The 10,423-nt window shown below is 36.7% G+C and overlaps 1 pseudogene; it reads left to right on the top strand.

Annotated features, from left to right (window-relative positions):
- Nucleotides 1-3,341: 3,341 nt before the first annotated feature.
- Nucleotides 3,342-9,360, top strand: LOC101387784 (tyrosine--tRNA ligase, mitochondrial pseudogene; annotated as a pseudogene).
- Nucleotides 9,361-10,423: the final 1,063 nt, after the last annotated feature.

A 10,423-nucleotide genomic window follows, 5' to 3' on the forward strand; every position in this document is an offset into this window, starting at 1 on the left:
CATCTCTATTGCTCTAGTTCAGGCTATCATTCTATTATGCTTCTGGTATTCTCCATTTTCATTGATCTCCACTCCTTCCCATTTATTTAGACCAGGGGTCAGCTTTTCCCGTAGAGGGCCAGATAGTAAATATTTTAGGTTTTGTGAGTCATACAGTCACTGTTGCAACTACTCAATTCTGTCATTGTAGCATGAAGGCAGCCATACAAAATGAAAACGAATGTTCATGAATGTATCTCAATAAAACTTTATTTAAAAAAAGACAAAACAGGGTGTAGGTCAGATTTCATTTGTTTGCCAACACCTGAGCTAAATCACTATTCTTCCCAAACATTTTTCCTAACTTCTACTCTTTCTTCAGGTCTCAACTTGGATATTGCATCCCTCTGGCAATCTCTGTCTCTGTTCCCCTTTTGTATGTGCTCTCAATACTTTGTTTTTCCTATCACCTTTTATTAATGTATTTAATTGCCTGTTGCCCCATTAGCTTATAAACTCCAGAAGAGGAGCAATCAAACCTATCTTAATCATCTTCATATCCCTAGGATTTGTACAGCATTTGGTCCAAGGTAGGCACTAATAAGTATATTTGGATGAATGAAAGCATAATCAAAAGTATGGATTTGGAAATAAGTTAGATGTATTTAGGAGGGAACCAGAATGGCTTAGTTAAGGCAGACTAGGCTATTGGTATGGGTAGCAATTTGAGGTGACATATGATCATACTTTTCTAGAACATATGTAGAATCAGTAAATTATCTTGAAAGTATTTGATTTTCCCAAAACTCAAAGGCTTCTAAAGTTTGAAACAGCCTTAGGAATTATATACTCCAATGGTGAACTGGACTCAAATTTTATTTTGTTTCCAGATGATTCAAATGTGTAATGCAGTTCCATCAGTATAGCATATCTAATGAGTTGGCAACGTAGGTTGGAGGGGGTTTGGAGAGTGTAAAGGAAATTGGTCCCAGGACCTGCCTGCCTGCCTACCCAATTTGGAGTCAATCTAATCATCCTTCCTCATGCATGCTTTCTCACAGCCAAATACCTCATTTCAATCACTCTCACAGGTAATTTTTCTTTGTTGCCTCTGAATCTCTTCATCTGCTATTATTTCTGCCTTAAGCGACCCTCCCTCTGTTCTTCATTTGTCGTCTTCTTTCTCAGCCTTCAAGTTTTGGAGGGGCTTGCTCTGGTTAACTAATTACATATATACTGAAATCTTACTCCTACAACCCCCTTTCACTGCACCAGATTCATTTCCCTTTAAGAACTAATCTTAAGCTGTTAACTGCATATGTATTTATTTACTAATTGAAAAGTAATGTGAGTTATGCTGGGTTTGAATCCCAATTCACCACCTACTGGAAATTGGCAAAGCTACCAGAAATTCGTGTGCCCCAGATTCTCCATGAGAAGATAATAATAATACTTACCACACATGTTTATTTGAGAATTGGAGGAATTGAATTTTGGAAAAAATCTCAATACAGGTTAGCTATGTAAAATAATACAAATGAACTAATTATTAGTATTAATTATATTATTAATGGTTATTATATTATCAATTATTAATTAATAAATATTAACTGTTATAACTTTTTATTATCATCTCCCTCACTAGACTATATGATCTGTTAGGGGCCATAAGTGATTTTGTTCAAAACAATATACTCAGTGTCTATTACAGTGATTGGCACTGCAGTGATAGTTGAATGAATGAGACAGTCCTGGTAGCCTTCTGCTCCCCGCCTTGGGTGAAATCCTAGAGCTAGCCAGTGTCTAGGGCTAGACCAGGAAGCAGAGGCCTACAGAGGAATACCTCTTGCTCAAGTCATCTAGTCAGCAGGTATGAAGTAGGCAATTGAACTTGAGAAACTTATTGCCCTCGGCTAAGTTTTATTTCATCCATTGCTAAATATTGACAAAGGTTTGCCACACAAGACTTCTCATTTCTTTATAGTAAGTGTTCATTTCACATGTTAGTTCCACTCCAAAATGTGTTCCTCTGTCCATATTTATAAGCACAAAGTAGCATTAGATAAGCCACTGTTGGTGCCCTCTGTCAGAGGTTGGTAGTCACTAGTTTCCTCTGTTGCATGGGTTTGTATATATATCTATAAGATTTTACAATAGAGACTTTTGTACCTAAAATTAAAAGTGAGGAAGAAACCAGTGACACCCAGTCTTGGAAAGTGGGAATTGCATAGTTCATATAAAAGTAATAAAAGCGTTTCTAGTGCTAGAGGATGAATATTCCAAATTACATAGCTTACATTTGAATGATAAATATAAATTAAAATATTCTACTGATGCTAAAATAGGTACTTAATCCCTGAGAAAACTGTTTTGAAAATATTGCATAGATACCAGAGGAAAAGCAGCTTATCTATTTTGGAAAATAAGGCTGTTACATTTACTTTCAAGTACCCTGGTAAACAAACATTCAAGGTTACAACTTACAATCTATTTTTATGGTAACAATATTTCCCATTAAGCACAACACAATAAATCTTTTTAAGGCTTTTTTGGATGTATTTTTCTCTGAGCTCTATTTAGCCTTGAACAAGGCATCCTGATGAAAAAATTTCCTAGAAACTGAAGTTGCAAAACAAGAGCTTTTGAAATCCCATTTTATCTACAAAGAGACAGCAATGAAAAGGGGGGAAAAAAACTTATTACAACCAATGAAAAATTGTAACTCTTTTGCTACTAAAAATTCCTTTTATTGTATTAACACAGTGTCAGAACACACAAAGCTATTTCGTATAGCAATCAATTCTAAAACAATTACAAAGCTTGCAACGTAGCTCTAGAAGAGATCTTTGAATTCTCCTGGATGAAAAATTCTCTGAAAATAATAGAACTATCTTTTTGAAGGGAAGGGCTTAAGAACTGTTTTTCCTAAGGAAAAGTATTAAAAAATAAATATTTGTTTTTTTAGAAAACTGGAAAACAGTGCTACACATAAAAATAAATTAATCTTTAATATTTGGTATCCAGAGGTAATTTCTATGTGCATTTAGATATATAAATGATTGCTCTTTCTTTCAGCATATGTGTTTTTTTAATCCAAAAGGGAATGCTACTAACTCTAATGGGATAATATTTTGAGAAAGTTCGAGTGTTTCCTTCCCTCCCTCACCACAAAGCTAGGAGCATGTTGTCCTCATAGAAAAACTCCTTTGCTAATACAGTGCCTGAAAAACAGAGTAGCCACAGCTGCAAGATGGATGCGTGAAACGCCTTATATCTCTCAGTTCTACACAGAATTTGGAAGAATGTGTAAAAACGTTACCATGGGCATTTCTAGAGGAGCACAGAATTGACTGAAGTTAAGCATGTATATCCAATTAAACAAGCGACTGGGAATAGAAGTGTATTCCTTAGGACCAGCGGCCATGGTAGGAGGCATCAGCGGAGGACACCAACTAAAAACAGAAGGGAGGGGAAGAAATGAGCTCCCTTCAGAAGAGGCCACTAGAATGGAGGACAGCGCTCAGACCGGATGACCCTCCCTAGGGTGGCCAGATAGTTACACCCTAGATCAGCCCTGAAGAGAAGTGGAGGTGGAGAAACTTGAAAAGCCTGAATGTCAATCCCAAAGAGACTGAGATTTCATTCAAGTGGGACTCAGTTTCTATGAATTAGAAAATTTAACTTTTTTGACAACAGTGAATAGAGGCATTGTGAGGTAATTTTAGTGTTTCTATGGATAAATAGACCTCACTGCACATCCAAGATGGGAGAATTTTGTGGCTGCATATTTTAACCTGCTACATGTACATTCATTATTGTAACTTACTTTTTTTTTTCAAATGTCAATATACTTTAAACATCTTTCCATAGCAGTAAATACATCTCTACCAAATAATTTAATCCCTATATAATTTTTCATTGTATGATTTAATTGTAATATATTTAATAAATTCCATATTTTTGGATCTGTCTCATTTCTCACTTCATTGTCTTATAGGTGTACATAAATTATTTTTATCTTTTCCCTTAGATTAAATGTCTAACTCTGTAATTGCTAGAATCACACGGTAGGTACCTTTTGAGTTTTTGATATGGAATGTCAAATATGCCTCTAAAAATATTGTACTATTACATATAGCTGAACAGTATTTGTAGTGGATCTTTTCACTATATCTGGAGAGCAATGAATAGAAAAATATTTGCAAATTTGATAAACATTTACTGTTATCTTAGTTTTTTAAAGTTACTTTCACTACAAGTGGATTTAAATGTTTTTCTTCAGGTAATTGGCTCTTATTCATTTGCTTATTTTTCTAATATTTATGTGATTATTTTTATATAAAATATTAATTCTACCTATAATATATTAAAATATTTCCAGTTGATTTATTGCTTTATTTTTAATAGACTTTTTGGGATAAATTGATTCCCATAACGTTAGCTGAGATAGTACATAGTGAACCTGTAAACCCTCTACCTAATTTGCCCTAATGTTAACATCTTACACAACCATGATACATTTGAAAAAATTCAGAATTTCACATTGGTACAATACTATTAACTAACCTATAGACTTTATTCAGACTTCACCATTTTTCCCACTAATGTCCTTTTTCTGTTCCAGAATCTAATCCTGGATACTTCGTTTCATTTATTATCATGTCTTTTTAGTCCCCTTTGGTCTGTGACAGTTTCTCTGTCTTTTCTTGCTTTTCATGACTGTGAAACTTTTGAAGACTTCCAGTCAGGTACTTTGTAGAATAGTTTTCACTTTGGGTTTGCCTGATGTTTTCTTGTGATTACATTAGGATTATTATAGATTTGGAGGAAGAATACCATAAAGTTGAGATGTACTTCTATGATGGTTAGTCTTACACGTCAACTTGATGTGGCTATATTACCCAGTTTTTTAATCGAACACTAATTTAGGTGTTACTGTGAAGGTATTTTGTAGATATGATTAACATGTACAATCAATTGACATTAAGTAAAGGAGATTGTCCTCAAAAATGTGAGTGACCATCACACAATCAGTTGAAAATTTTAAGAACAAAAACTGAGATTTCCTGGAAAAGATGCAATTCTCCTTTAAGGCTGCAGAATCAAATCCTACCTGAGTTTCCAACCTGCTGAACAGCCATACAAATTTCAGGTTGCCAGTCCCAATAATCACTAGCCAATTCCTTAAAATAAATCTATATATCTCTGGCTCTATCATCTGGTTATCTATCTATCTATCCATCTATCTATCTATCTATCTATCTATCTATCTATCTATCTATCTGTCTATCATCTGTCAACCTACCTAGCTATCTACTTATTGTTACTGTTTCTCTGGGGAATCCTGACTGATACATCTTCTCATTGCATGAGAACAGGAGGCACATAATGTCAACATGACTTGTGACTGGGGATGTTAACCTTGATCACTTGGTACAGTTGCTGTCTGCCAGATTCTTCGTCTGTAAGGTTTCTATTTTTCCCTTATGATATTCTACATTTTGCAAATGAGTTATTAATTCCAGTGTATACTCAAGCAGATTGGAATTAAGCTCTAATTCCTGGAAGAGGGATTGTCTACATGTATTCCTTGGAATTCTTTGGTAAGGAAGACTTGTTCCTTCTTCTCCATTTATTTGTTCATTTAACCATTTATTTATGTCAATATGGACACACGTATAATTATTTTATATTTTGGGTTGTAATACAACATTATTGTTTATTTTACTGTTCAGATTGTTTCAGCTGTGGCCACTGGGAGTTCTTTTAATTGGCTCCTTTTTATGTCACCAACTTTTCTTTTCTTTCAACTTCCTTTCTGCCACTACAAAATCTCCCAAATCATCTTGTATTTTCCCAGCTGCAGGCCAGAATCAGTCATTTTCCTAAAGGACCTTGGTTATACTTGCTGGAGAATTGTATTTGGAAACCAAGAGCTGCATTCTGGGTGTGCTCATTGCTCCTGAGATGTCATTGTTTGTAGGCCCTCTCAGAAGACAGAGCTAAGAAATATATGTGTGTACACAAAGCCATGCACGTGCACACATCTAAAGTATCTTCGATGCTAATCCAGCACCACAGGCTTATTCTAGACCTCCTCTCTTGCTTATTTTTAACTTTTTTATCTGACAGTGAGAAACTCGGCCACTAATATCTGTAATTTATTTACTTATTTATTTAACCCTAGAATACATGTAGTTTCAGAATTGCTAACCTATACTCTTGTGGGAATTCAATTTAATAACTAGAGTACAATGTTTATATATGGTTCTTTTTGTCTGTAGCCTTACAAAATTCAGCAAATCATTGTTACCAAAGTTACTGAGGTCAGTTCCTTTTTTCCCCTACTCCTTTCATTAAAGTCATATCATACATTTGTAATACATTTAGATTTATACGTCACTATTGGTATTCCATGCTAGGATCCTTTGACATTTTGTTTGATATTTTAAATTTTGCATACAGCAAAGTTCACTGTCTATGCATTTTGATAAATGCATAGAGTCGTGTAACCAACACTCCAGTTTCATACAGAACAGTTCCATAACCCTAAAAATTCTCCTGTGTAGCCCCTTTGTAATCAAGCAATTCCCTCTCCACCAATCCCTCTGATGATTTAGAAAAGTTCTTATTTTGCAGTTTCTTCTATTAAGGGTGGGGAAAACACTGTAATTCTGCACATCTTCAATTTGATTCCATAATTCTGGCCAGTTGATTGTTGATAAAGGTTTCAAGGCAATTAAATGGGAAAGTATATTATTTTCAACAAATGGTACTGGATCAACTGGATATCATATATTTTCTTAAAGTCACTATTACTTCACACCATATACACCATATACAAATATTAACTCAAAATGGATCATAGATCTAAATGTTTAACCAGAAATCATAAAATTCTTAGAATAAAATAATTAAAAATTTGGAGTAGTTAAGGTTTTCTCAGATGGAACACAAATAATACAAACCATAATATATATCTATAGATCTATATAGATAGATTAAAAATACACATCTGTATCTATAAATCTGACTTCATAAAAATGAAATCTTTTGCTTTTTGAAAGACACTATTATGAAAATGAAAAGGCAAGACATAGATTGGGAGACAGTATTTATAAGACATATATCAGGTAAAGAATGTGCATGCAGAATGTATAAAGATCTCTCAAAATTCAATAATAACACCACAAATCATGATTTTAAAATATCGACAAAACCTCAGTCACTTCACAAAAGAAGATATGCAAATGACCAATAAACACATGAAAAAATGCACACTATTACTACTTATAAGAGAAATTACAAATTCAAATCTTAATGACATAGCACTAGAAACCAATTAGAGTTACTAAAATTAACTTTAAAAACCTCTACAATAACATTTTGTTGTCAAGGGGGTGGACCAGCTTGAACTCTCATATACTACTGGCAGAATGTAAGTGGTAAGACCATATTGGAAAATACTTGGTAGTTTCTTACAAAGTTAAACATACACATACTATGACTCTTTGGTACTTACCCAAGAGAAATAAGAAATATGCACAAAGATGTGCACGTCCAAGTTCATACCACCTTTATTTCTAATTGTCCCAAACTGGAAACAAAGTGTCCATCATCCAATGAATGGATAAACAAATTGTGGTATACCTGTACCAAACAAAAAAAGTGTATGTTGGGGGCGGGGGGTGGTGGACAAATTATTGATAAATACGGATGTATCTAAGCCAGAAAAATAAAAAAGACTGTACTACACGATTCCATTTGCAAATAATTCCTGAAAATGCAAACTAATCTGTCGTAACAGAAAGCATATCAGTGTTTTCTTGGTTGTACTAGTAGAAGTGATACAAAGGAGTACAAAGAAGCTTTTGAGGGTGATAGAAACGTTTGCTGTCTTGACTGTGGTGATGTTTTTATATAATATACATATATATACTGATAAAATTGTACAATTTTTTTGTACTTCAAATAGACTTTATTAAAACTTTTTAAACATGTACCAAGTGCTGTAGAAGGTGGGCACTGAGCAGTGTGGCGGGGCCTCTAAGAACCCAGCATTCCCTTCTTGCTGCCATCGATGCGGGGGCGCCCAGGTTGCGTGCTTTTCCCGGCGGTGATTTGGTACCCAGGGCCCGCCAGGAGTCTTGCCCCCCGGACTGTGTGAGGCCCACTCGGGCGCTCAGGGGTTGCTGGCGGTGCGGCAGGGTTGGGCTCTGTTCAAGGAGTTCTTGCCCCAGAGGGGTTCAAAGATGGAGCTCCCAGCGCTCTTCGACCGTGGCAGGGGGGACATCTTGCCCCAGACCGTCGGCTGCGGCTTCGACCCGACAGCCGACTCGCTTCTAGTGGGGCATCTGCTGGCGCTGTTGGGCCTGGTTCACTTTCAGAGAGGCTACCAACGCAGACAGCCCCTGCGCCCGGGGCTCGAGGCCCTGGAGGGTAATCGGCAGCAGCTCCTCGCTGATGGGCGGACCTCGGGTAGCTTCACGGTGCTGGACAACTGGGCCTGGTACCAGAAGTGGCACCTGGTGGACTCCCCGGTGGCAGTGGGCGGCCACTTCTGCATTCCAGACTTGGCTCAAGAACCCTAAAGGCCTGAGGGACCAGTTCTTATACCAGGTGCTCCAGGCCTATGACTTCTACCACCAGTTCCAGGGTATGGATGGCGGGTCCAGCTGGGTGGACCTGATCAGCTGGGAAACATCATGTCCGGATATGAGTTCATCCACTAGTGGACTGATGAAGACGTTTTCGGAATCTCTGTTCCTCTAATTACAAGCCCAACTGGAACGGAACTACTGGGAAAGTCAGCAGGAGTGCTGTTTGGCTAAACGGAGATGAGACATGTCCATTTGAATTGTATTAATTCCTTGTCAGGCAGCAAGATGATCTGGTAGAAAGGTACCTGAAGTTCTTCCTTTTTCTGCCCCTTCCAGAGATTGACCACATAATGCAGCTGCACGTCAAAGAGCCACAAAAGCAGAGTCCTCAGAAGCGACTTGCTGCGCAAGCGACAAAGCTTGTCCATGGGCAAGAAGGGCTGGCATCCGCTAAAAGTTGTACCTAAGCCCTAAATCATGGTAGCACAGATGCGCTGGAGGTCATGTCTGATAGAGAGTTAAGACTTGTTTAAAGAAGCTTCATTTTCTGAATTAGTTCTTGACCCTGGAGCAACAGTCCCAGATACACGCAGCAAAGCAAATGCCATTCCCGGTGGTCCCCGAGGGTATCGGCACATAACAGGGGGCGGAGTCAGTATAAACCACAGACAAGTAACAAATCCTGAGAGTTAATCCTGACAGTGTATTCTTAACGAATGGACTTTCATTAATTAAAACAGGAAAAAGGAAACTCTACATTATAAAATGGCTTCAGCTATGATGAAAAATCCTTCTGGTTGTTCAGACTTATCCATCATTTATTCTCAAGATGTACATCCAAAAGGTTCGCTCCAGAATGTATACCTTGGCTTATGCAAATCAGAACAACAGAGAAGAGAGTATACTCTAGGCCTCACAGTGTAGTTTCATTATTTATTTAGATTGTTAATAAATCAGATGTTTGTGTGGTGATGGGATATTTTATTTCCTGATCTGCAAACATTAAATACTACCATAGAAAAACATGATTTCCTGGGTTAATCTCTTTTAAAAATTTTACTTCAGGGCTAGCTGGGTGGTATAGTGGTTAAGTTTGTGTGCTTTGCTTCAGTGGCCCAGGTTTGGGGGTTTGGATCCCAGGAGCAGACCTACACCACTCATCAAGCCATGCTGTTGCGGTGACCCACATACAAAATAGAGGAAGATTGGCACAGATGTTAGCTCAGGGTGACTCTTCCTCAAGCAAGAAGAGGAAGATTGGCAACAGATGTTAGCTCAGGACCAATCGTCTTCAGCAAAAAAAAAAAAGAAAGAAAGAAAGAAAGAAAAATTTACTTCATGAAAAAGCTAAATATTGTCTTTCCTATCCTACCATTCTTGCTCTTCTTTTTGGAAATGAGGAGGAACAATGAAAAAGAGGTAGTATAGTATAAGGAATTGTGGATACTTTTATATCAGATGTATATCTCACTGATTTCACTATGTTAAATATATAGTAGAAATAGTTTCTTTTCAAAGAAAATAACAAAAATCAGTACTTGACTGTTCAGAAAGTTTCTAATTCAGTTTTCCAGTCCCTTGTCTATGTTTCAGTAGAGTTAAATTTATTCACAGCTTTTAAAAAAAATGTACCAAGTGGAAATTACTGAACTAACAATCTATCTGATGAAAGTAACAGCAATATAGATACAACTGGTCAAAGATCCAAGAACTTGAAGACACATTGATAAAAGCTATTCAAACTAAAGCATATAAAGAAAACAAAAAAGACAATAATTCAGCTGTGGGACAGTATCAGGCTAGCTAATGTATATGTATTTGAGTTTCAAAAGGAGAGAGGAAAA

This window comes from Ceratotherium simum, chromosome 14 (genome assembly GCF_057802395.1).
Source record: "Ceratotherium simum simum isolate JZ-2026a chromosome 14, ASM5780239v1, whole genome shotgun sequence".
NCBI classification, from domain to species: Eukaryota; Metazoa; Chordata; class Mammalia; order Perissodactyla; family Rhinocerotidae; genus Ceratotherium; species Ceratotherium simum.